The sequence below is a fragment of the Mobula hypostoma genome, chromosome 7 (assembly GCF_963921235.1).
Source record: "Mobula hypostoma chromosome 7, sMobHyp1.1, whole genome shotgun sequence".
NCBI lineage: Eukaryota > Metazoa > Chordata > Chondrichthyes > Myliobatiformes > Myliobatidae > Mobula > Mobula hypostoma.
Window position 1 is genome coordinate 46,594,664 of NC_086103.1, and position 24,579 is coordinate 46,619,242.

The 24,579-nt window shown below is 43.6% G+C and overlaps 1 long non-coding RNA gene across 1 annotated transcript in view; it reads left to right on the forward strand.

Annotated features, from left to right (window-relative positions):
* Window positions 1–2,719: 2,719 nt before the first annotated feature.
* The window catches only part of LOC134348899 (uncharacterized), a 34,501-nt gene continuing 12,641 nt past the window's right edge, over window positions 2,720–24,579 (forward strand). Inside the window, exons 1-2 of the long non-coding RNA XR_010018514.1 lie at window positions 2,720–2,858; window positions 4,137–4,332. This is a non-coding gene — a long non-coding RNA (uncharacterized LOC134348899). The remainder of the gene's footprint in view (window positions 2,859–4,136; window positions 4,333–24,579) is intronic.

The window sequence follows — 24,579 nt, forward strand, 5'->3', positions numbered from 1 at the left end:
AATCTATCCCAGCAGCTCTAGGTTTATTAGCCCACTTTAGTCTTTTTATAGGATACAAATTAAATCTTCATAGGAGTGAACTTTTCCCTGTGAATAAGCAAGTTCCCTTATATCAGAACCTGCCGTTTAGATTGGTTAATAATCACTTTTCATATCTTGGGATTAAAATTACCTGTAAACATAAGGATCTATTTAAGGCTAATTATTTACCCTTAGTTGACCATATCACACAACTTGCCTTTAAATGGTCTCCACTTTATTTAACTTTAACTGGTTGTATTAATGCTGTTAAGATGTTTATTCTGCCAAAATTTATATATATGTTTCAGACATTACCAATTTTTGTTCCAAAATCATTTTTTAATAAAGTAGACTCTAAAATTTCTTCACTTATTTGGCAAAATAAAAACCTGAAGTTGGGTAAAGTACATCTACAGAAAGCTAAGAGAGATGGAGGCTTGGCATTACCTAACTTTAGATTTTATTACTGGGCAATCAATATTCGACACATGAAATTTTGGTTACTTGACCAAGATAATCTATCCATTCCTAAATGGGTAGTATTGGAATTACAATCTGTCCAAGGCTATGCACTTGGTTCTACATTAGGATCTTCTCTTCCTTCTGATTTGAAATGGTATAAGCAGGTTTGCAACCTGATAGTTAAACATACCTTACATATCTGGTTTCAACTCCGAAAATTTTTTGATCTTAATCAATTTGTGCTCGTGATTCCTATTATTGGCAATATATTTTTTCTCCCCTCCTCTATGGACCCTGCCTTTCAAATTTGGAAGACTAATGGTATATCACGGTTTTCTGACTTGTTTTCAGATGGCTCCCTTATGTCTTTTGAACAGTTATCTAATAAATACAATTTACCAAGAACACATTTTTTTAGATATTTGCAAGTTAGAAATTTCCTAAATACCATACTCTCTTCCTTTCTGGCGTTACCCCCCGTGAACATTTTAGACGCTATCATTGACCTTAACCCGTTTCAGAAAGGTGTAACAGCTATTATTTATAATATTATCATGAAATTTAGGAAAGCTCCATTCGACAAGATTAGGACTGACTGGGAAAGGGAATTGGGTCATACTATCCCGGCTGAGGACTGGGCCTATATTTTACAACTTGTTAATACTTCCTCTATCTGTTCCAAACACTCTTTAATTCAAATTAAAGTTGTCCATAGAGCACATATCTCTAAAGATAAATTAGCTCGCTATTACTCTCATATTAACCCTCTTTGCGATAGATGTCATGGGGAGATAGCTTCCTTGACCCACATGTTTTGGTCTTGTCCTACTCTGGAAACTTTTTAGAAAGACATTTTTAATATTATCTCAAAGGTTTTGAATAGTGATATTTCTCCCCATCCTATTACTGCTATCTTTGGATTACCTAAAACTTTTGGTAATTTACCCCCCTCAGCTTGTAGAATGATTGCATTTCTTACTTTAATGGTGAAAAGATGTATTTTACAACATTGGAAGGAGATTAACGCTCCAACTACGTTTCCTTGGTTCTCTCAAACGGTACTGTGTTTAAATTTGGAAAAAATCAGAAGTAAACTTTATGATACTTCAGTTAAATTTGAACAGACTTGGAGATCATTTATTCAATATTTTCATTTAATGTAACTGTTTTTTTCTCTCTGACCATATATACATTCCCTTCGTGGACTTTATCTGTTATTAGTGGAGGTCGGGTTTGAGGATGCAATTGTTTAATTGTTTAAAGTCTACAATACACCTAGTTAGCCCATTTCTTTGCTTTGTTAGGTTAGTTGCACGGTAGGTGTTTTTTCTGGGGTTTTTTCATTCTATTAGGTATATATGAAATAGTAGCATACAATTATATTACCTTGTCATTCTACAATTAACATACGTTGTATTTTTTTTGTATTAATATTACTTTTATATTTGTATCCTAACAATGTATTGGTTGCTGTATGTTTTATGTTTTGTGTCCTAACTTAATAAGAAGATTTAAAAAGAAAGAAAATAAGGTACTCAAACAGAAAATTTGGATGGTAGCCGAACCCAGCTTCCCCTCCCAAAGCCAAAAAGCCGGCCAAAGGACAGTCAGCATGCTAAACCCTAAAGACAACTCTCCCAAAGAAATCCTGCTGGCAAAACTCCAATCATTCAAGGTTATTATGTTCCTATCAAGAGAAAACAGACAAAAAAAATTTAGATCAGAAATCCAAAACATAAGAGGATTCATTTTAACAATTTCAAAAAAAAGAATAAAGTAATAAAAAATATCAAAAAACAAGATATATAAACAGTCAAAATGTAAGTTTATTAAAACCTTATTCTATCCAACATTAAAAAGATAGTTGGTCTTGTAAGAGATATAATGCAATTAATCTTCTGCTTTCAAAAACTACTGTGCGTGTTCAACTGATCCCAGCCATTTCTGCACACTATTTTTCTGAACGATTGTAAGACATGTGGGGAAGCGAAGGGGGGGCTTAAACCCTTCATTATAAAGCAGCGACATAACCTCTTTATACATGGCATGTTTAGTCATAACCTCCGGTGTATAATCTTCCATGAATCTGATCATCTTTCCATTGTAATTGATCATTCCTACTCGACGGGTATGATGGATTAAAAGCTCCTTAGTATGAAATTCATGAAAACATAAAATAACCCACCTAGGTCACTCCCCCAACTTTGGTTTCGGGCCAGTGACCAGTGGGCGTGGTCCAACATAGGCACAGACGGCAATAAATCAGGGAATAGCTGCTTCAGAAAGCTTGCAAAGAACTCTGTGGGGTGGGCACCTTCAATTGATTCTTCAAGACCCAGAATATGTAGATTGTTCCTTCTGTTTCTGCTTTCCAGGTTGGTAATCTTCTTTGTTAATTTTTAATTAGATAATGATAATTTTTTGCAGAGCTTACTCATGTCTTCTAAGTCCGCTTCCAGTATTGACAAAGTTTCTTTATTCTCCTTAATTCGCTTATCATGTTCGATTAGAGTTTGTTGAATAGTGTCCAACTTAACATTAAGATGTTGAAATTCCTCAGAAAGTTCTGTTCTTTGCTTTTTAAGGAAATCTCCAATTGATTCCGAAGTGGTTGGAGAATCATCGTCTTTTTCTTTTGCAGAGGCTTTAGTCTTTCTCATAGACATAATAGAGCAATATTTTTGTTTAGATTTAGATTAGAGATTGAAATTTATAATAAGGTTTCAAAAAACTGGTAGGAAACAAAAAGATAGATAAGGTAGGAGCAAGTTCAAAAAGATGTTACCCCATCGGCTGTCAGCAAGGCTCTGCCAGTGCATGCTATGTTGGTGTCAGAACCATGGTGATGTTTGTGGGTTGTCCCCAGCACATTTTTGGACTGTGTTGGTTGTTAATGAAACATCATGCAAAATCCATGCCTCAGGTCTCTGCACAACCAGGCTCCAACCTGATGGTTATAAACATTGATTTCTCTAACGTAATAATTTTTCCCTTCCCTCCTTTTCTTCTTCTCATCTGCCCATCACCTCCCTCTGGTTCCACTCCTCCTTCCTGTCCTCTCCTATCTAATTCCTTTTTTCTCAGCCCTTTCACTCATCCATTTCGTCCTCCAACCCACTTTCCCTCTCACCTGCTGTAGTCTCGCCCATCACCAGCCAGCTTGTATTCCATCACCTGCTCCCTCCTTCTGACTCTCGTTTCTGCCTCCTCCCTTTCCATTCCTAATGAAGGCTCTCAGCCTGAGATGTTCACTATTCATTCCCCTCCGTTGATGCTGTCTGACTTGCTGAGTTCCTCCAGCACTTTGTGTGTGTTGCTCAATAATTTAGCCACCATGCTGTTAATTTGACTAAGTTTGATCCAGAATTCTGGTCCATTCTGAAAGTTACCAGGTCTTTCGGGGCTTCAGTGAAAACTTCTGGTTCCATATCCGTCATGCACATGTGTACTGGCCATTCAGGCCACAGGACTTAAATTGTGCACATGTTGTTGGCATTAGTGGCGAGGAGCTATACATCTGCATCTAATATCATCTGGCATTGGCTGATGAACTGTATAGGTGCACTCAAGGTCAGAGTTACCACTTCTTAGAAGGCTGCAAGGATCAAGGGGTCTTCAAGCTGAAATGTTAACGCTTGACTCTCTTTCCACAGTTGCAGATGTCAGAACATATTCCAAGAGGGTGAACCCTTGTACCGTGTCAGGCCCTGATGGTGTACTTGGTAGGGTTCTGAAAATATGTGCCAACCAACTGGTGGGAGCGTGCAAGGACATCTTCAATCTCTCACTGCTGCAGTCGGAGGTTCCCACCTGTTTCAAAAGGGTAACAGTCACACCAAGAAGAGCAGGGTAAGCTGCCTCAATTACTATTGCACAGTGGTGCTGACATTTACTGCAATAAAGTGCTTTGAGAGGAAGGTCACGGCTAGGATAAGCTCCTGCCTAAGCAGGGACTCTGATCTGTTACAATTTGCCTATCGCCACAATAGGTCTACAGGCAATGCCATCTCACTGGTTCTCCACTTGGCCTTCTAATCAACTAGCTCCAAACCTGGGCCTCTGTACCTCCCCCTGCAACTGGATTCTTGACTTCCTCACCGAGAAACCACAGTCTCTGAGGATCAGAAATGACATCTCCTCCTCGCTGACCGTCAACACAGGCACACCTCAAGGATGTGTACTTAGCTCACTGCTCTACTCTCTCTACACCCTGACTTTTGGGCTCGGCACAATCTAAACAACATCTATAAATTTGCCGATGGCACAACTATTGTTGGCAGAGTTTCAGATAGTGATGAGGAAGTGCAGAGGAGCAAAGTAGATCAACTAGTTGAGTGATGTCACAACAACAACCCTGCATGTAATGTCAGTAAGCTCAAAGAATTGATTGTGGTATTCAGGGAAGGGAAGTCGAAGGAACACACAACAATCCTCATTGAGGGATCAGCACTAGAAAGGGTGAGTAGTTTCAAGCTCCTGGTTGTCAAGATCTCTTGAAGATCTATCCTGGGCTCAACATATTGATGCAATTATAAAGAAGGTGTGACAGGGAACAGATTTCTGAATCGACAATGAACTCATGAACACTACCTCAGTATTTCTTTCCTCTCCTTTTGCACTTATTTGATATATATACAGTGGCATGCAAAAATTTGGGCACCCCGGTCAAAATTTCTGTTACTGTGCATAGCTAAGCAAGTGAAAGGTGACCTGATTTCCAAAAGGCATAAAGTTAAAGATGACACTGTAGTCGCGCTGATACACAACGAGTGAAAGCAACACACTGTGTTGAGCAGGGTCTGCTTGAACTGTTTACTGTTTCAATCCGCACACGCTTAAGTGCCCGCTCCCAGCATCCCCCACTCTTTGCGGGGCGGAAGTGACGTCGGTTTCCGGGCCGACGTCTGCCCCACACTCAGAGCCCTCTCAGTTGCCGCTGGCTGCGGGCTCGACCGCGACTGCTGGAGCCGGTTCGCTTGCCGTGTGGGCGAGCTGCCACGTGGCTCTCCACCCCTCCCAGAACTGGCGATAGGTGGTGCAGAGTCCACAGCCTGCACACTGCCAGTTCTTTAGGTGGCCGACCTCGACGTCGTGGGAGTGGCACCACAACCGGGCGTTCAAGGTCTAGATGTGCCGGTTTGAGACGGTCAATGGTAAAAGTCTCTTCACGACTGCCGATGTCGAGAACGCAGGTCGTCCCATTATGGCGCACCACCTTGTAGGGTCCTTCGTATGGTCGCTGCAGAGGTGGTCTGTGCGTGCCTCGGCGAACGAAAACATACTTGCTCCGTTGTAGGTCCTTGGGCACGAAAGAGGGTGTTGTTCCACGATGGGATGTCGGGACTGGGGCAAGTGTTCCAAGCCGCTCCCGGAGTTTAGTTAGGACCACTGTAGATGTGTCCTCCTGGCCACGGGGTGCTGGCACAAACTCACTGGGAACTGTGAGCGGAGCACCGTAAACAAGTTCGGCCGATGATGTGGCCAGGTCCTTCTTGGGTGCCGTGCAGATACCAAGCAGCACCCAGGGGAGTTCATCCACCCAGTCTGGCCCTCGGAGGTGTGCCACCAGGGCTGACTTCAAGTGCCTGTGGAAACGTTCCACCAGGCCGTTGGACTGCGGGTGGTAAGCAGTCGTTTGGTGGAGCTGGGTTCTGAGGAGTCCTGCCAGCGCAGACCACAAAGCCGATGTGAACTGCACACCCCTGTCTGAAGTGAGGTGGGCTGGGAGTCCGAACCGTGTCACCCAGGTGGTAATCAGGGCTCTGGCGCACGTCTCCGTGGCCGTGTCAGCAAGTGGGATAGCTTCCGGCCATCTCGTGAACCTGTCCACCATGGTGAACGGGTATCCTGCTCCTCACAAAACCAGCAGTGGGCCAACGATGTCCACGTGGACATGTCCAAACCTCCTATGTGTCGGCTGGAAGGGTTGCAGTGGGGCCCTCATGTGCCTCTGGATTTTGGAGGTTTGACAGTGCGTGCATGTCCTGGCCCAGTACCCGACCTGCTTGCGTAGGCCGTGCCACACAAACCTGTCTGCGATCAGCCGGATGGAAGGGTGGGCTAAACCGTGCAAGGCGTCGAAAACGCGGCGCCTCCAAGCAGTCGGGACAATGGGCCGAGGTTGCCCGCTGGACACATCGCAAAGGAGCTCATTACCTTCGGGCCCAATGGGTATGTCTTCAAGGCGGAGTCCTGAGACTGCGGTTCGGTATGCCAGCATCTCGCTGTCCAGTCGTTGCGCCTTAGCTAACGCCACATAATCCACCCCCAGAGACAGAGAGTGCACTGATTGGATGGAGGTGTGTGACAGCGCGTCGGCTACCACGTTGTTCTTCCCGGAGATGTGCGTGATCGTGGTGGTAAACTCCGAGATGTACGACAGGTGGTGTTGCTGGCGGCCCGACCATGGGTCTGACACTTTGGCAAACACGAAAGTGAGGGGCTTGTGGCCTGTGAAGACCGTGAACTCCCTCCCTTCCAGGAAAAACCTGAAGTGCCGGATGGCATGGTACAGGGCTAGCAACTCCCTGTCGGAAGAGCTGTACTTAAGTTCCGGGGGTCGTAGGTGCCGGCTGAAAAAAGCGAGCGACTTCCACTGGCCTTCAATGAGCTGCTCAAGCACGCTGCCAACTGCCGCGTCGGAGGCATCCACAGTGAGGGCATCGACCCGGTGGTGGACCAGGAGCGTGGCGTTTGCTAGCGTGTTATTCGCTTGTTCAAAAGCCACCATCGCCTTCTTTGTCCAGGTGACCTCTTTCACCTTGCCGGACATCAAGCCGAAAAGGGGCCGCGTGATCCGGGCCGCTGAGGGCAGGAAACGGTGATAAAAGTTAACCATCCCAACAAATTCCTGCAATCCTTTAACAGTGCTGGGTCTGGCGAATTGGCGGATGGCTTCAACTTTTGCCGGCAGGGGCACAGCTCCATGGTGATTGATCCGGTGTCCCAAGAAGTCGATGGCGGGTAGGCCGAACTGGCACTTGGCGGGGTTGATAGCCAGGCCATAGTCGCTTAGGCCATGGTAGAGCAGGCGTAAATGTGCTGGATGTTCCTGGTGGGAGCGGCTGGCGATAAGTATGTCATCCAGGTAAATGAACAGAAAGTCCAGATCTCGCCCTACTACGTCCATTAGGCGCTGGAACGTCTGCGCCGCGTTTTTGAGCCCAAACAGCATCCTGAGGAACTCGAACAGGCCAAAGGGGGTAATGAGGGCCGTGTTGGGTACATCGTCTGGGTGGACTGGGATCTGATGATACCCTCAGACCAGGTCAATCTTTGAAAAGATGCGCGCCCCATGCAGGTTGGCTGTAAAGTCCTGTATGTGCAGTACTGGACAGCGATTGGACGTGGTGACGTCGTTCAGCCTCCGATAGTTGCCGCACGGTCTCCACCCTCCCGTGGACTTGGGCTCCATATGGAGTGGGGAGGCCCACGGGCTGTCGGAACGCCGCACAATCCCCATCTCCTCCATCTTGAATTCCTCCTTCGTGAGGCGGAGCTTGTCGGTCGGTAGCCTGCGGGCCCGGGCAGGAAGGGGAGGTCCCTGTGTGGGGATGTGGTGCATCACGCCGTGCTTGGGGTCTGTTGAGGAAAACTGCGGCGTGATGATAGATGGGAACTCCGATAACACTCTAGCGGACTTGTTGACGGAATAAGTGATGGAGTCCAGGTGTGGGGCCGGTAACCTGGCCTCACCGAGGGAGAAAGACTGGAACGTCTTCGCATCAACCAATCATCGTCCCTTCAAATCCACGAGCAGGCAGTGCGCGCGGAGGAAGTCCGCACCCAGCAATGGCTGTGATACTGCGGCCAGTGTAAATGTCCATGTAAAGCGGCTGGAACCGAACTGCAAGGGGATGGTTCTTGTGCCGTAGGTGCAGATGGTGCTGCTGTTGGCTGCTGTAAGTTCAGGTCCTGTTCTTCTAGTTCGGGTATCATGGCTCGAGGGGGGTAGGACGCTGATTTCTGCCCCTGTGTCCACCAGGAATCTTCACCCGGAGAGCTTTTCCCAAATGTAGAGGAGGCTACCACGGTGACCAGCTGCTGTAGCCATCCGCGACGACTGGTCCTGGCGTTTCCCTGGAACGAGCATGGCGGTCGGCAGCGGCAGGCCCCGGAACCCCACTTTCGATGATAAAAACACCAAGACTCAGAAGTGGTGCCGTCCCTTGGCGTGGGTGTTACGTGCTCCGCTGCTGGGGTGTGGGAGGACTGGACTTTTGGCCGTGCCACAGCACTAATTTCGATGGTGGTTCCGCCAATTTGTTTGGCGCGCCAAAGTACATCAGCTTGGGCAGCCACCCTGCGCGGGTCGCTGAACTCTTCATCTGCTAGCAGGAGACGGATGTCTTCTGGCATTTTGCTCCAAGAAGATCTGTTCAAGAAGCAGGCAAGGCTTATGGCCGTCTGCCAGTGCTAGCATGTCGCTCATCAGGGCTGATGGTGCTTAGTTGTCCAGGCCGTCCATATGCAGTAACCGTGCGGCCAATTTGCAGCGGGAGAGGCCAAATGTGTGGATTAACAGGGCCTTGAGTGCCTCGTACCTGTCTGTTGCCGGGGGCTGACGCAGAAAGTCGAAAACTTTCGAACCAGACCGGAGGTTAAGTGGTTCAGAAAGTTGGCAGTTTAAGGGAAACTGCATTCTGCAGAGCCGAGTTGTTCATGCTGGGTCCAAATGCCGTTGGACCGTCAGGGTCACCAATGTGGTCGCGCTGATACGCATCGAGTGAAAGCCGCACACTGTGTTGAGCAGGGTCTGCTTGAACTGTTTACTGTTTCAATCCGCACACGCTTAAGTGCCCGCTCCCAGCATCCCCCACTCTTTGCAGGGCGGAACTGATGTTGGCTTCCAGGCCAAGGTCTGCCCCGCGAAACTCAGAGCCCTCTTGGTTTCCGCTGGCTGTGGACTTGCCCGTGACTGCTGGAGCCGGTTCACTTGCTGCATGGACAAGCCGCCACAACACATTTCTTTAATATTTTAAGCAAGATTACTTTTTTATTTCCATCTTTTACAGTTTCAAAATAACAAAAAAGGAAAAGGGCCTGAAGCAAAAGTTTGGGCACCCTGTATGGTCAGTACTTAGTAACACCCCCTTTGGTAAGTATCACAGCCTGTAAACGCTTTCTGTAGCCAGCTAAGAGTCTTTCAATTCTTTTTTGGGGGATTTTCACCCATTCTTCCTTGCAGAAAGGCTTCTAGTTCTGTGAGATTCTTGGGCCGTCTTGCATGCACTGCTCTTTTGAGATCTATCCACAGATTTTCGATGATGTTTAGGTCAGGGGACTGTGAGGGCCATGGCAAAACCTTCAGCTTGCACCTCTTGAGGTAGTCCATTGTGGATTTTGAGGTGTGTTTAGGATCATTATCCTGTTATGGAAACCATCCTCTTTTCATCTTCAGCCTTTTTTACAGATGGTGTGATGTTTGCTTCCAGAATTTGTTGGTATTTAATTGAATTCATTCTTCCCTCTACCAGTGAAATGTTCCCTGTGCCACTGGCTGCAACACAAGCCCAAAGCATGATCGATCCACCCCCGTGCTTAACAGTTGGAGAGGTGTTCTTTTCATGAAATTCTGCACCCTTTTTTCTCCAAACATACAGTACCTTTGCTCATTGCGGCCAAAAAGTTCTATTTTAACTTCATCAGTCCACAGGACTTGTTTCCAAAATGCATCAGGCTTGTTTAGATGTTCGTTTGCAAACTTCTGACGCTGAATTTTGTAGTGAGGATGCAGGAAAGGTTTTCTTCTGATGACTCTTCTATGAAGGTCATATTTGTGCAGGTGTCGCTGCACAGTAGAACAGTGCACCATCACACCAGAGTCTGCTAAATCTTCCTGAAGGTTTTTTGCAGTCAAACAGGGGTTCTGATTTGCCTTTCTAGCAATCCTACGAGCAGTTCTCTTGGAAAGTTTTCTTGGACTTCCAGACCTCAACTTGACCTCCACCGTTCCTGTTAAATGCCATTTCTTAATTACATTATGAACTAGGAAACGGCTACCTGAAAACACTTTGCTATCTTCTTTTCCAATATTTTTATTAATTTTCAAAATTATAAACATAACAACAGTATTAATGAACAGAGATAGGGATTACATTATTAATAATTAACATTACAAATATAGCATTGGTAATAATACAGATACATAAAGTTTCCCAAACTCTAAATATAATTAACATGGTAAAGGGATAAATGAGAAAAAATCTAAAAAAAACCCCGAATTAGAAAAGAAAAAAAAAGACGTATTAGTTAAACTAAGCGATAATAACCCAAACTAAATAAAACTCAAAACAGAACTATAGAAAAAAAAGACAGGCTAACATACTACATTGGATAGAATCATTAATGTTGTTAACTCCACTCCTCTATCCATGTATTTTAAGTTAAAAAAGGCTTTGAAAAGGTCAAACCACATCATATGGAAATGTTGAATAAATGGTCTCCAAGTTTCTTCAAACTTAATCATAGGGTCGGAGGTGCCACTTCTAATTTTCTCTAAATTTAAACAAGATATAGTTTCAGAAAACCATTGAAATGTAGTAGGGGGATTGACCTCTTTCCAGTTCAATAAGATAAATTTTCTAGCCATTAATGTTAAAGAAACAATCATCCGACAGGCTGAAGGAGATAAGTAATTATCTTCCATCATTGGTAACCCAAAAAGTGCAGTAACAGGGTGCGGTTGTAAATTAATACGCAAAACAGTAGAAATAATATCAACGATATCTTTCCAATATTTATGCAAGAAAGGACAAGACCAAAACATATGAGTCAAGGAAGCCACTTCAGAATGGAATGCTTTGCTATCTTCTCATAGCCTTCTCCTGCTTTGTGGGCATCGTTTATTTTAATTTTCAGAGTGCTAGGCAGCTGTTTAGTGGAGCCCATGGCAGCTGATTGTTGGGACAAAGTTTGAGGGGTCAGGGTATTTATAAAGCTTTGAAATTTGCATCACCTGGCCTTTCATAACGATGATTGTGAATAAGCCATAGTCCTAACAAGCCAAATAAGGTCTGAGACCTTGGTAAAAGTTATTCGAGAGCTCAAATCTCTTGGAGTGCCCATACTTTTGCATGGTACTCCTTTCCTTTTTTCACTCTAAAATTGTACATAATAAAAATAATACACTACTTTTCCTTAAAATGTTGAAAAGAATGTTTCATCTTTAACTTTATGACTTTTGGAGATCAGTTCATTTTCTGCTCACTTAACTATTCACAGTAACAGAAATTTTGACCGGGATGCCCAAACTTTTGCATGCCACTATGTGTGTGTGTATGTATGTATATATATATATACATACACACACAATTCCATGAAAAAGTATTCAGCTACCAACCCTCTGTTCACATAAATGAGTATTACAACCAGAGATTTTGATCAATTTAACTGAGAATTTTTATTCACGAATTACACGCTCCTTTTTCACAGCAGAGCCTGAAAACAGGGAAAGTTGTGAAGTATGAAAAACTAAAAATTCAAAACCTGAAATGTCAGTAGTTCAAAAGTATTCATCCCCCTTTGCTCAGTACCTGGCTGAATCACCTCTCATAACTATTACAGCCAGTAGGCTTTTTGGATTATTCTCTATTCGCTTGCTCAACATGATGGAGCAAGATTTGCCCATTCCTCCTTGTGCCAGGTTAGTTGGGGAGCATTGGTGGACATCAATCTTGAGGTCTTGCCAGAGGTGCTTAATCAGGTTAAGGTCAGGATTCTGACTGGGCCACTAAAGGATATCAATTTTTTTCATTTGAAGCCACTTCATGGTTGCTCTGGCAGTGTGCTTTGGGCCATTGCCCTGCTGAAAGCTGAACTTCCTTCTCAGTTTGAGCTTCCTGGCAGAAGGTAGCAGGTTTTTATCTAGGAACTCTCTGTATTTAGCAGCATTCATCTTCCCATCTATCCTGACTAGATTTCCAGTCCCTGCTGCGGAAAGGGATCCCATAACATGATGCTACCTCCACCTTACTTTACAGTAGGGATGGTGTTACCTGGCTGATGCGCAGCATTAGATTTATGCCACAGTTACCACTTGGTGTTGAGGCCAAAAAGTTCCAATTTAGTCTCATACATCCACAAGAGCTTCTTCCATATCTTTACAGTATCTGCTAAGTGATGCTTTGCAAAGTTTTATGAGCAAGGATATGCTTTTTTTAGCCAAAGCTTCTTCCTTGCCACTCCTCCATAAATACCCATTTTGTACAAGGCCTTAGAGATTGTGGAGCCATGAACTTCATTTCCAATTGCAGCCATCGAATTCTGCTGCTCATTCAGAGTGACTGTTGGCATCATATAACCTCTCAGGTAAAAGTGCCATTCTCCTCTGGCGACCTAGGTAGTGTGTCTGTGGTTTCACAGTGGCCTGTACTGAGCACAGCGGTGTGTTCAGTACCTTTGAGATGGTCTTATACCCTTCTCCAGGTTGGTGCTTTTCTATTATTATTTCCCTGACATGAATACTCTTTTGTCTTCAGTTTTGTTTGATCTGTTGAAGATCTACCATTCTGTTGCACCTTACAGAGAGAGGGTGTAATTATTCTTGTGAATTCATTAAAATCAGGTGATCTTCCAATTTTCTACATCAACAAATTGGGTGAATTGGTAAGGTAACATTCAGTATCGCACTTGAGGAAAGTTAGCATAGTGATTACAAAGGGGATGAATAGTTTTTCAGCCTCACGACTTTGGTTTTTAATTTTTAGTAAATTGTTGACGGGGTTTTGGAGTTTTTCTTTTGATTTGACATGATGCACAATGTTTAGTGGATTAGCTCAAAAAATCCTACTTTGATATATTTAATTTTAGAAAATAAGACAGTTAAAAATGAAAATAGTTATGGGGCTGAATATTTTTTGAGGCACTATATATAGAACCATAGAACAGTACAGCACAAAAAACTGGCCATTCGGCTCTTCTAGTCCACGCCAAAACATTATTCCGCTAGTCCCATTGACCAGCATCCAGCTCACAACCCTCTGCCATCCATGTACCTTTCCAATTTATCCAATTTATTCTTAAAACTTAAGAGTGAGCCCTCATTTACCATGTTAGATGGCAGCTCAATCCACACCCCCACCACTCTCTGAGTGAAGAAGTTCCCCCTAATGTTCCCCCTAAATCTTTCCCCTTTCACCCTAAAGCCATGTCCTCTCGTATTTATCTCTCCTAATCTAAGTGGAAAGAGCCTACTCACATTTACTCTGTCCATATCCCTCATAATTTTGTAAATCTTTATCAAATCTCCCCTCATTCTTCTACGCTCCAAGGAATAAAGTCCTAACCTGTTCAATCTTTCCCTGTAACTCAACTCCTGAAGACCCGGCAACATCCTAGTAGATCTTCTCTGCACTCTTTCAATCTTACTGATATCCTTCCTATAGTTAGGTGACCAGAACTGTACACAATACTCCAAATTTGGCCTCACCAATGTCTTATACAACCTCATCACAACATCCCGACTCCTATACTCAATACTTTGATTTATGAATGCTGGGATGCCAAAAGCCTTCTTTACAACCCTGTCTACTTGTGACGCCACTTTCAGGGAATTCTGTATCTGAACTCTCAGATCTCTTTGTTCCTCTGCACTCCTCAGTGCCCTACCATTTCCTACCTTGATTTGTCCTTCCAAAATGCAGTAATTTGTAATCCACATCCCGGCTGCTGTTTGGAGGCCTGCATACAACTGCCATTAGGGCCCTTCTACACTTGCCATTTATTAACTCAACCCATAGAGACTCTATACCTTCGGATCCTATGTCATCCCTTTCTAATGATTTAATATTATTTCTTATACACAGGGCCACACCACCCCCTCTGCCTACTAACCTACCTTTCTGATACACCGTGTGTCCATGGACATTCAGCTCCCAATGGTAGCCATCCTTTAGCCAAGTTTCAGAGATGGCCACAGCGTCATATCTGCCAATCTGTAGCTGAATTTCAAGATCATCCATTTTATTTCTTATGTTGCGTGCATTCAAATACAACACTTTCAGTCCAGTATTTGTTGCTTTCTGTTTTAACTGTACCATGCCTCATTTGCCCTGTAACTCATCCCACTGGCTGTAATTATGCCTCATCTCTTGCCTGTCCTTTCTATCATCTCTGTTGCACGCTATCTTTGATTTATTTCTGTTTTCCCCTTCCTCAGCCCTATCACTCCGGTTCCCATCCCTCTGCCAAATTAGTTTAAACCCTCCCGAACAGCTCTCTTAAACCTGCCTGCTAGGATACTGGAACCCTTTGGGTTCAGGTGTAACCCGTCCTTTTTGTACAGGTCGTACCTCCCCCAGAAGAGACCCCAGTGATCCAAGAACCCGAAGCCCTTCCCCCTTCACCAGTCTCTTCACCACGCATTATTATGTCTGATCATGCTATTCTCGCACTCGTTAACATGTGGCACAGGCAGCAATCCTGAGATTACTACCTTGTCATTGGTACCAAAGTGTTCACCCTCTCCCTTCAGAATAGTCTGCACCTGATCCGAGATTTCCCGTACCCTGACACCTGGGAGATAACACACCATGCAGGTATCTGCAGCAGGCTGATAGAACCTCCTGTCTGTTCCTTTCACTATGGGACTACTGCATTCTTCATCTTCTTCTCTCCCTTCTGCACCATGGAACCAGGTTCGGTGCCAGAGACCTGATCGCTGTGGTCATCCTCTGTCAGGTCACCCCCCCCAACAGCATCCAAAACAAGATAACAATTACTGAGGGGGATGGCCACAGGGGTACTCGCTACTATCTGAAGGTACTGTACTTCTGGAGGTAAGTTTTGTTGATAAAAAGAAACAACATATACAAGGTATTTACATGAGTAAAAACAATTCAAAATTCTGTTTAGGTTCCAAATCTCAGATATCAACAAAAACCAAATTCCTGTTTAGTTAGAATCAGTGATATTCATTAGAATAACCTTTGTTACTCCGATTTCTCTAACTAATTAGATCTGGTGTTATTCCCTATTTAAAGGTTTACAGACTAACTTTTCCTTTTTTTTAGACAAGCTAATTGAATTCCTTATTCTTAAGTATCATGGTTAACTTTAGTTTCAGTTTAAGTCAGAATGTCTTCAAGTTCAAAAATTATATGTCTATACAGCTTAACTTATTTCATAACAATTCTCCAACATCACAACTTTTAAACAAAGTAATTCTCATTCAGTAACTTAAAATCTTTGCAAAAATAATCAGCTCTTGCAGAAAATCAAATTCAGATCCTTCAAATGAAAATAAACTTGTACATCCAACCGTTTTAAGTCCTCTATATCATGAACCATTTTGTTCCCACGCCAGTTCTTCATCTTGGATGGCTCGCCATCTTGTTTGTTCTGTTGGATTAAATAGTTATCATTCACAGAAAGTCGATTCACAACACACAAAAAAAACCCTGACCTGTATACAACAGGATTACAATTTGTAAGGTTTTATACACGTTCTATTTTCTATTTCAAAATAACTCAATATCACATTGTCATTTCCAAACATTTCTCAGTTACACTACTGAATGTGTTTCGCACACAAATTGATACACTCAGAACAGTAAAAGTTTTAACTCAACAAATCCCTTGGTGTGATTTAACAAAACTAATTACCGGTTACACAGTAGAGATTTTGGACACTTGTCTCTGCCGATATTGTATCATTACAGCTGCTGCTTGAACAGTTATAGCTTCTATAGATCTTTTATTGCTATCGTCTCTCCTCCAGGGGTTTCACCCTGAGGTTTTCAAGTAAGCAGGGTAGAGGTACTCACTACTAATTCCAGTTTTAACAGTTTATATCTTTAGTCTCTAATAGTTTGCTGTGTTTCTCTCGCTTTCCTGCACTGTGTCAGCCACGCCTCATTCTCGCATAGCTTTTTTTATCCAAGTTCTCTTTTTTTAAAAAATTCGGTAAACCTCATTTTCATCCCTCCACAGGTGGAGCTTTCTGACATTACATCTTTCGGGTTTAATTAACCTGGGTTACAGATGGGTTACATCTGAACCCAAGGGGAACCACATCCTTGCGGGTAGATTTGCTAGAGCTGTTCGGGAGGGTGTAAACTAATTTGTCAGGGGGATGGGAACTAGAGTGATAGGCTGAGAATGGGGTAGTTAGTTTGCAAACAGAGGCAGTGTGTAGTGAGACTGCTAGCAAGGAGAGGCTGATGACAGCAAAATTGCAGTCAACAGGATGAAATGCAATGTAAAAGGGGAAAATTTGAAAAGTGTGATGAATACAGGACTCATAAAAGTTGCTGGTGAACGCAGCAGGCCAGGCAGCATCTATAGGAAGAGGTGCAGTCGACGTTTCAGGAAGGGTCTCGGCCTGAAACGTCGACTGCACCTCTTCCTATAGATGCTGCCTGGCCTGCTGCGTTCACCAGCAACTTTTATGAGTGTTGCTTGAATTTCCAGCATCTGCAGAATTCCTGTTGTTTGCATGAATACAGGACTGAAGGTTTTATATTTGAATGCACGCAGTATATGGAATAAGGTGGATGAACTTGTAGTAGTTATTGAATTTAATTGAATTTTTTACACATCCTTTACATACATGAGGAGTAAAAATCTTAATGTTATGTCTCCGTCTAAATGTCCAATGTGCAATTTATAATAATGTATAATAAATAGTATGTACAACGGGACAGTCAATATAACATAGAAATACAGTTGTGTCAGCATGAATTAATCAGTCTGATGGCCTGGTGAAAGAAGCTGTCCCAGAGTCTGTTGGTCCTGGCTTTTATGCTGCAGTACCATTTCCCGGATGGTAGCAGCTGGAACAGTTTGTGGTTGGGGTGGCTCAGGTCCCCAATGATCCTTCGGGCCCTTTTTAAACACCCGTCTCTGTAAATGTCCTGAAAAGTGGGAAGTTCACATCTACAGATACGCTGGGCTGTCCGCACCACTCTCTGCAGAGTCCTGCGATTGAGAGAAGTACAGTTCCCATACCAGTCAGTGATGCAGCCAGTCAGGATGCTCTCAATTGGTATGTATGATTTTGTGGGCATCATTGAATCATAGCTGGAAAAAGATTATAGCTGGGAGTTTACCAACTAAGGATACACATTGTATCGAAAGTACAGGCAGGTAGGCAGAGGGGGTGAGAGAGCTCTGATGGTAAACATGAAATGAAACCATTAAAAAGAAGTGACATAGGATTGGAAGACGTAGAATCATTGTGGTTAGAGTAAAGAAACTGCAAGAGTAAAAAGATACCGAGTTATATGCGGACCTCTGAACAGTAATAAAGATGTGATCTACAAATTACAACAGGATTTAGGAAGTACATGTCAAAGGGGCAATGTTACAATGATCATGGGGGGATTTCAATATGCTGGTAGATTGGTGCTGGATCCCAAGAGAGAAAATTTGTAGAATACCTACAAACTTGCTTTTTAGAGTAGCTCGTGGTTGAGCCCACTGGGGGATGAGCTTTTCTATATTGGGTGTTGTGCAATGAACTGAAATTGATTAGAGAACTTAAGGTAAAGGAACACTTGGAGGCAGTGATCATAATATAATAAGATTCACCCTGCAATTTGAGAAGAAGAATCTAAAGTCAGATGTATCAGTATTACAGTGGAATAAAGGGAATGAGAGAGGCATGAGAGAGAAGCTGGCCAAAATTGTTTGGAAGGGAACACTAGCAGAGATGACAGCAGAGCAGCAATGGTGGGAGTTTCTGGGAGCAATTGGAAAGGCAAGTATAGATACATCCCAAAGACAATGAAGTGATCAAAAGGTAGGATGATAGAACCATGGCTGACAATAGAAGTCAAAGCCAACATAAAAGCTAAAGAGAAGGCATACAATAGAGCAAAAATTAGTGGAAAGTTAGTTGATTGGGAGGCTTTTAAAAACCAACAGAAGGCAACTAAAAAAAGTCATAAGGAAGGAAAAGATGGAATACGAATGTAAGCTATCCAGTAGTATTAAAGATGATACCAAAAGCATCTTCAGGTATATAAAGTGTAAAAGTGAGGTGAATACAGATATTGGACTGCTTGAAATGATACTGCAGAGGTAGTAATGGGTGATAAGGAAATGGTGGATGAACTGAATAAGTATTTTGCATCAGTCTTCATGCCAGAAGACATTAGGAAGAGAAACTATAGGCCAGTTAGTCTGACCTCAGTGGTTGGGAAGATGTTGTTAAGGATGTGGTTTCGAAGTACTTGGAGGCACTTGATAAAATAAGCTGAAATCAGCGTGGTTTCCTTAAGGGAAAATCTTGCCTGACAAAATATGTTGGAATTCTTTGAAGAAATAACAAGCAGGATAGACAAAGGGAGTCAGAGGATATTATGTACTTAGATTTTCAGAAGGCCTTTGACAAGGTGCCACATGTGAGGCTGCCTAACAAGAGCCCATGTTATTGCAGGAAAGATTCCAATATGGATAAAGCATTGGCTGGTTGGCAGGAGGCAAAAAGTGGGAATAAAGGGAGCCTTTCCTGATTGGCTGCCAGTGACTCGTGGTGTTTCCACATTGGGTTGTGTTGTGACCATTTCTTTTTATGGTATATGTCAATGATTTGGATGCCAGAATTGATGGCTTTGTGGCCAAGTTTGTGAACGATGAGAAGATAGGTGGAGTTAGTTTTGAGGGAGTTGATGCTAGAGTAAGATTTAAGATGGATTAGAAGAATAGGCAAAGAAGTGGCAGATAGAATACAGTGTCAGGAAGTGTACAGTCATGTACTTAGATAGAAGAAATAAAAGGGTGGACTATTTTCTAAATGGGGAGAAAACTCAAAAATCAGCGGTGCAAAGGGACTTCAGATTCCTCGTGTAGGATTTGCCTAAAGGTTAACCTGTAAGTTGAGTTGGTGGTGATGAAGGCAAATGTTATGTTAGCATTCATTTTGAGATGAATTGAATATAAAAACAAGGATGTAATTTTGAGGCTTTATAAGGAACTGGTGAGGCCCCACTTAGAGTACTGTGAGTAGTGTTAGGCCCTTATCTAAGAAAGAATGTGCTGATATTGGAAAGATTTCAAATGATTTTCGTGAAATTGATTCCAGGATCAATTGAGGAGTGTTTGATGGTTCTGAGCATGTACTCACAGGAATTCAGAAGAATGAGGGGGGGATCTCATTGGAACCTACCAAATGTTGACAGGTCTCAACAGAGTGGATGTGGAGAGGATGTTCCTGTGGTAGGGGAGTCTAAGACCAGAGAATGCAGCCTCAGAATAGAGGGATGTCCTTTTAGAATGGAGATGAGGAGGAACTTCTTGGGCCAGCGAGTGGTGAATCTGTGCAATTTGTTGTCACAGGCAGTTGTTGAGGTCAAGTCATTGTGTATATTTCAGGCAGAGGTTGATAGATTCTTGATTAGTCAGGGCAAGAAGGGATACGGGAAGAAGGCAGGAGATTGGGGCTGAGAGGAAAATTGGATCAGCCATGTTGAAGTGGCAGAGCAGACTCAATGAGCCAAATGGCCTCATTCTGCTCCTCTATCTTATAATCCTATGATCTAAGAGTGTGTATTGTAATGATATGAGTATTATGGATAAAGGTGATTAACTTAGATCATGGATCAGTACATGGATCTATGATGTTATGGCCCTTACAGAAACTTGGTTGAGAGAGTGACCGGGATGGATGCTTAACGTCACAGGGTTTCGATGTTTTAGAGGGGATAGAGAGGGACTTAAGAATGAGGGGGGAGTTGCACTATTAATAAGGGAAATCAGGGAGTTGCACTATTAATGAGGGGAAATATCACAGCTACACTCAGAGGGGGCGTTATGGAGGGCTCCTCCACTCATTCTATATGGGTAGAACTCAAAAATAGAGTTGATGGAATTGTACTACAGACCCCCCTGTAGCCACTGCGACATTGAGAAATAGATATGCAGGCTGATTAAGGAAAGGTGTGAAAAGAATAGAGTTGTTGTAATGGGAGGATTTCGACTTTTCTGATATAAACTGGGACCTTCTGAGTTCAAGAGGTTTAGATGGGGCAGAATTTGTTAGGAGTATCTAGGGGGATTTCTTAAATCAGTATGTAAATAGTCCAACAAGAGGAAGGGCTGTACTGGATCTGGATGTTGGGTTATAAGCCCAGCAAGGTGACCAACCTTTCAGTGGGTGAGCACTTACATAACAGTGACTACAACTCCTGAAGTTTTACGATAGCTATAGAACTTAAAGGAGAATGTTGAATTGGAGCTGGGCAAACTACTCGAGTATTAGGCAGGAATCAGGAAGAATTAATTGGGAACGGCAGTTTTAGGGCAAGTCCACATCTGACATGTGGAGAGTGTTTAAAGGCGAAATACACAGAGTACTGGACAGGTATTGTATGTTTCAGTACAAAGGAAGGATATGGGTGGCAAAGTAAGAGAACCTAGGATGTCAAGAGAGTTGATGAATTTAGCCAGGAAGAAGAAGGAAAAGTATTAGATTATGAGGACACTCAATTCTCGTTTATTGTCATTTAGAAATGCATGCATTAAAAAATGATACAATGTTCCTCCAGAATGATATCACAAAAAAAAAGGACAAACCAAGACTAAAACTGACAAAACCACATAACTATAACATATAGTTACAGCAGTGCAAAGCAATACCATAATTTGATAAAGAGCAGACCATGGGCACGGTAAAAAAAAAGTCTCAAAGTCCAGATCGACTCATCACCTCATGCAGGCGGCAGAAGGGAGAAACTCTCCCTGCCATGAACCTCCAAGCGCTGACAACTTGCCGATGCATTGGAAGCACCCAACCACAGCCAACTCTGAGTCCGTCCGAAAACTTCGAGCCTCTGACCAGCCCCTCCGACACAGCCTCTCTGAGCACCATCCTCTGCCGAGCGCTTCGATCCCGCCCCAGCCGCCGAGCAACAAGCAAAGCCGAGGACTTGGGGCGTTCCCCTCCAGAGATTCTGGATCACACAGTAGCAGCAGCAGCAAAGCAGGCATTCCAGAAGTTTCTCCAGATGCTCCTTCGTGCTCTCACGTCCATCTCCATCAAATCAGGATTGTGCATGGCACCCTACTTGACAGATAACAGACATCACTACCGGAGTGGCCGCTGCGAGCTGCGTCGCGTCGCCATCTTCTCCTCCCGACTATGCAAACTATAGGAGGGGTTAGAATCAAATAGAGCCCTTGAGGATCATAATGAAGCCTGAAGGGAATTACAAAAGCCAGGAGGGGCCATGAAAAATTCTTGGCAAGTAGGCTTAAAGAGAATCTCAAGGCATTCTTATATCCAATACAACTAGAGCAAGAGGGTAGCTAAGGAGAGAGTAAGACCACTCAGGGATAAAAGGGGGAACATTTGTTTGGATGTGGAGAATATGGGTGAGGTCCTCAATGCATCAATATTTACCAAGGAGAAGGATGTGGAGGAAAGAGAGATCAGTGTAAAGTGTAGTGATATGCTGGGACATTTGGAGGTAAAGGAAGAGGTAGTGTTGGGTCTCTTAAAGAGCATTAAGTTGGGTAAGACCATTACGCTGGTCTGCCGGCTGGGCATTTGGTTAAGCATTCCGGCAGAGTGCATGGATGTCCCATGTCCACATTGTAGGCATTTGAACGTGGAGCGGAGACTTAGACTCCAACCATGAGATCTGATTTCATCACATCCCTGTCCCTAAACCCTAACGTGACCCCTAACTCTTAACTCCTAACTTCCCTCTTTGTCCCCAAAACTGTTCTGTTTAATATCTCAGTAGTAATATAGTATGGTCAGGTCACTCGTCTGAGTGCTACTGGAACCATGTATCCCAGTACTACCTGTCGCATGGTCAGGCGGTCAGCGACTAAGCCGGCTGCCCCACGAGGCTTGCCTGGTGAGGAGGGTGGCTAGACACCCTGCAGGACGAAAAACAAGACCTGTCAAAGGGCGGATGAACCCTCTTGTAGGGTCAAGGGCCATCTAACAAACACGTGCCATGAAGCACGGAAAGGGCATCCCTTGCATCGAAGCTTGGTCTGAACATTCACTGCAACAAAACTTCCCCCAGCCGTCTTGGACCCCACCATGCTGCTGGATCCGGGAGGGGATGTCGAGAGGGGGGTCTGGACCTGTGCAACCCCCTACTCACCTAAAATCCACTCACGTACACACTTTTCCTTTCTGAGGAGTGGGGTATCATCAAACCCCACTAACTGACTGAAAGAAACCATCATCATCCTATGCGATGGATAGCCAGAGAGAGTAATATAGTAAATATATTGTTTGATTAAGCATTCTTGTTCATTTAAATTATTCATTATGGGTTATATAAGTAAAAATAAGTGAATTGCAAACATTATGACACTACTGCGTGATACGTGCATGCCTCATTTAAAGTAAAACAAAATTAAATACACGTTTTCCTTATGTAGATAGTATTTTATATATATTGTTACGTACCCCGTAACTGGGTTGCCAAACCAGCAGAAATGGACTACTTAGTTGGAGTCTGGATTACTGGAACTAAGAAAGTTTTATTAAAGAAATAAGTAACACCGTACTCTAAACGTAAGGATATAAATGCAACAGGTTAGCAATGAATAAACATACATGTAGACGGAACTATGATAATAGGATCAATCAAGCTCTATCGCAGTCGAGGGGTAAAATGATCAGTCGCAAGTGACACAGAGTTCAGTTCAGTTTCAGTTCGCAGTAATCGCCGTCGTGCCATTGGGAAGAGAGAGAGAGAGCGAATGAATATGCAAATCGGATTCCAAACAGACCTTCAATATTCCTCGCAGTTAGCTTTCAGGCGAGCCCTTTGTAATGTCTTCTGAGGTCACCGACTGTGACCCCTCCATTCCAGATACGATCGTTATTCTGCGGTGAACCCGGCACCCAGGCAAGGGCGGACACACACACCAGGCTCCCGCCCGACCGTATCTTTCCACCCTGTGCGTCCATGGCTGCTCCCACGACCAGACCTCCAAAACTCCTACCAACTTATGGGGGCACACTGCTTCCAGGGTCTCGTTACCTCGTGGTGTCGTGGTGTGTCTTGTCTTAGCGAACCTGTTCCTTTTATCCCCCTGCTGGGGTATCGCCTGTCCATCAAACTTCAAACAGTTCGGGTTCAAAGCAACCGGTCTCTGACAATACTCGGAACTGTCTCCTTTCGGTAATCTCTCTCGTCTCTCTTTTATTAGCATTTTGAATGTTCCCCCATTGTCATCTTATCAGCATCAATCTTCTGATAATTTGGTCTGTTGTCACAATATTCAGAAGGAAAGGGGGAAGAGGAGAGCGGTAGTGAGGGAATTCAATAGTTAGTGAACAGATAGGAGATTCTGTGAATTTGAAAGAGAGATCCAGATAATATGTGATCTCCCAGGTGCCAGAGTCAGTGATGTCTCTGATTTCGTTTCAGGGCAAGGGTGAGCAGCCAAAATTCATGGTACCAATAACATAGATAGGAAAAGGGATGAGGTCCTGAAGAGGGAATATAGTGAGCTAAGTAAGAAACTGAATAGCAGGACCTCAAGGGTAGTAATCTTTGGATTGCTGCCTAGGCCATGCATCAGTGAGGGTAAGAATAGAATGATGAGGTAGATGAATGTGTGACTGAAGAATTGGTGCAGGGGACAGGGTCTTGAATTTGTGGAACTTCAGGATCTCTTTTGGGGAAGGTATGATGTGTACAAAAGGGACAGATTACACTTGAACTCAAGGGGTATTAATATTCTAGTGGGCAGGCTTGCAATGCTGCTGAGGAGAAGTTTAACTAGTTTGACAAGGGGATAGGAATAAGGTCAGAGGATGGAGCAGTCAGTATATAGGTAGATGCAATGTGTAGAGAGACCAAGAGGAAGGGTAGGCAATGGCTATGGCATAATTGCAGTCAGTTGGATGGGATAAAATGTGTCTTTTTAAAGCCAGAGGTATCAGGAACAAGGATGAAGAACTCAGATCTTGGATCAATCAACACAAAGAACTATGATGTTATAAGTCATTACAGAGACTTGGCTGTCAGAAGAGCAGGAATGGCTGCTGGTTTTTCTGGGGTTTATATATTTCAAAAGGGACAGGGAGGGTGTAAGAGGTGGAGAGTGCTATTGCTAATTATGGATTGCAAAACAGCTGCAGAAAGGGTGGAGGTCTTGGAGGGATCATTTACTGGGTCTGTG